We start from the raw sequence: 3569 nt of genomic DNA, 5'->3' as shown, positions 1-3569 counted from the left end.
CGTTATATCATGTGGGCCGAATACGCTCAGAACTCTCTCCGCAAACCCTCTACGGGGTTAACTCCATTTCAGTGTATTCTGGGATATCAACCACCCCTGTTTCCCTGGTCAGGAGAACCGTCTAACGTTCCTACAGTTAATGACTGGATTCAGAGAAGTGAGGAGACTTGGAATCAGGCTCATCATCATTTACAGCATGCTGTAAGACGTCAGCGGATTCAGGCTGATCGGCATCGCCGTCCCAGCCCAGAATATAGTGTTGGCCAGTGGGTATGGTTATTCACTCGTGACCTCCGTCTCCGTTTGCCATGCCGTAAACTCAGTCCCAGGTACGTGGGTCCTTTCCAGATTATTCGCCAAATTACCCCTGTATCTTTTGAATTGGCTTTACCTAATCACTTCCGTGTTTCTCCCACATTTCATGTCTCCTTGTTGAAGCCCGCTGCTGGTCCCGGTGAGGGAGGAGAGGAGGCGCCCGAGGACCAGGGTCCCCAACCCATAAAGGTGGAAGGCGAGGAGATCTATCAGGTGCGAGAACTGCTCGACTCCAGACGCCGGGGGAGAACTCTCCAATATCTGGTCGACTGGGAGGGTTACGGCCCGGAGGAAAGGTCCTGGGTGAATGCAGACGACATCCCAGTTCCCAGTCTTGTGGAGGAGTACCACTGAGACCATCCGGAGAGACCGGCCCCCAGACCACGCCCCACCTCCTAATTAAATACTAGACTATAACTGTTACGGAGAGCGCTTCTGTTACTCTCTCTTCGGGCCACCAGAGGGCTCCATCACCAGAGTACTAGTTTACTCCCCGCACTACATTTCCCATCAGCCCTGTACCTGTCACTGATCATTCTCCCACACCTGTTCCCCATTACTTTAGACTATTTAATGAGCTCTTTCACCCAGATTCTCTGCGAAGTCTTGTTTTGCCTTGGTGAACATCTCTGAGCGTTATTCTGGTTTCATTGGACTGCCTTCTGTTATTACCGACAGCGTTATGGTTCTGCTGTGATCTTTTTTTGAACTGAAACAACAAAAACAGTCAATATTGTATCTAAAATGTAAGTGACGACATTAATTACTTGTTTAGTGAACTGTCATATGAAATCAGTGTCACATTTTCAATCGTGATGGTATTCAGCATTCTTGGTCGTGTGATGTTGCTTAACTGTATCATGTTATAAAAACTCCACATTTTTACCGCAGTATGTTAACTGAGTTTAACTCACTTTGTTAACATACTGTTAACTCACTTTGTGTTTTCTGCGCTCATTTGTTTCGATTTCTCCTCGAGAGAGGCAGCGCAGCCTTGTTAGCGTCATAACATTATGCACTATCGATCGTCATTTCACGAGTTCACACTTTCGTATAATTAATAAAGGTTATGTGTATTTGGCGTGCTGTCCAGGGAGAGGGCTCAGAGCTCAGCAAGACTCCCGCGCCCGGGGCACCCCTCCTGTCCGGGGAGAGGGGTCCGAGCTCGGTGTCCAGCCCGGCCAAAAGCGCTCCCCCAGAGTGCTTCTCCCCGTGCTGGGGTAGAAACTATGCTGAAGGTGCGGGGTCGGGGTGGCGGAGGGATGCTGAAAGTCGAGAGATAACGAAGGTAAGATGTACTTGGTTATTTATAGGAGTTTTCTCTTGTGCTAATTGGATAAATGGTGTAATCACTAATGATGGACTGGCCGTGTTAATTATCTGTGCGTTCTCCTCCCGAAATTTGTTTATAAACATCACTTAGACTAAATGCTGCAGAATCAATATCGCGTTTTGGTGATTGTTATTGGCGTTTTAATCAGGCTAGGCTACTTGTCCGGTCGGGCAAGTACAATTCTCTTTCACTTGGCCTTTTAAAAAATCCACTTGTCCCGGATAAGCGGACAAGCGTTGATGTCGAGCCCTGCGACGTGTGTTTAGACTGCTTCAGTAGGCTAGGTCCAATGTTTACGACTCCTCTGTTGGTTTGCGTCAATGGAGTGGTACTTCGTTTTTTGTCCATTTAATTCATAATTAATGATATTATGCATTGCAATGAGGTTGATCTCATTTGTGCCCCCCTGAAAAAATGAAATGCCCGTCCGTGAATTTGTGTCTGGCGCCACATGAGCTGCGGCTACTTTACTGTACATTACACATCTGGTCTCGAACGCAATGACCATAAAATGCGCACAAATGACTGATTCTTAAGTCTGATGATGTTCCGTACAAGTTCATTTATACAGTACATACATAGACTATTTCCTGCTTTTAGCTGCCTTTTCATCGCATCCCGATCCCGTAAAGGGAATCAGCGCGCAATGTTGCCATGACTATCATGACTATTTCATGCGCTGGTTATATGTCATAAAAGCGCTTGAATCAGTGGCGTAGCAAGTCAGCCCCCCAAAAAAAATGTGTATGGCCCCCCCCCAAACATTATTGGCTCCAACTCGGTTAACTTTTATTGTTGATTTTTCTGAAGTGATTTGTTACTTATATTAAAACACAAAGTATCAGCCTTCTGTCAACTTTATAATAAAATACTACAAACAATAAATGTTTTTACGCTCTTAAATTTGTATTGAGATAACCATATTAGTCTCAGTTCAAGCAGCATGTGAATCAATTATATTTTCCTATTTAATATTTGCAGCATGAAATAAACATGAACAAATATTTGAATGCATGTTGAAAAAATCAGAACAATTTAATACTAACAAATATTTCATGAAATCGATCAGAGTTTCAAAAAATGTCAATAAGCCTACGTTTTATTGCTGTTTTTCATGTTAAATGTGAAGAATGACAGGTTGGATGCCACAGACTTTTTATTTTATTTATTTATTTATTTATTTTTGGTGGAGTATAGGTGGAATTTTCACATTAACTTCACGCATTAACATGATTTTATTATCTTAATTTTGACTTTATTCTTAAAGTTAGTTATTTTTCAACGTGGCACTAAAATGCTGCCATAGGCTATTTGTACTGCATGCAAAACAATCTTGGCACAGAAGCCCAAAAAACAGAAACAATAAATAAATAAAATACTAAGGAGATATTTTGATTATTTATTAATGAACAGTATTTTCTGAGTCAGTGTCACAAGATGAAGTTGACACTCCTGACTCTCCATCTCCTCAGGACGCGCGCCTTTAGAGAGAAATACATCTTTACGGATTAGCCCACATAATGAAAGAGTTTTTGTTTTCGATTTGAATTATTTCGTTTCAAAGTATTTAAAGCATTCTATTAGATATATTTATCATGTCTGTGAGGAGGCAAGTATTCGCTGAGTTTCGGTTCATCATTGTGAAGCGCTCCCGTTCAAGACCAAGACGACAGAAAGCGCATCCTGTTTTTTTTCCTTATTTTACAAAAGCACAGGTTTTTGATAATATTGTGAGTGAACACAAATAAAAGTAGACCCTTTACAATTCCGAATGATGTATTACTCTTGCTTTTATGAGCAAAAATGACAGCGTATGTTAAGTTTCCACTCTTAAGAAAAAAATTAAAGTGATCGCGCTGGCGCCTCCATGTCCTGCAAAGCGCGCTTCAGCTTCCACTCTCCGCACAAACGACTGTATATG

The sequence above is a fragment of the Sinocyclocheilus anshuiensis genome, unplaced genomic scaffold (assembly GCF_001515605.1).
Source record: "Sinocyclocheilus anshuiensis isolate Anshui unplaced genomic scaffold, SAMN03320099.WGS_v1.1 scaffold1039, whole genome shotgun sequence".
NCBI lineage: Eukaryota > Metazoa > Chordata > Actinopteri > Cypriniformes > Cyprinidae > Sinocyclocheilus > Sinocyclocheilus anshuiensis.
Note: the sequence above shows the minus strand (reverse complement) of the source record.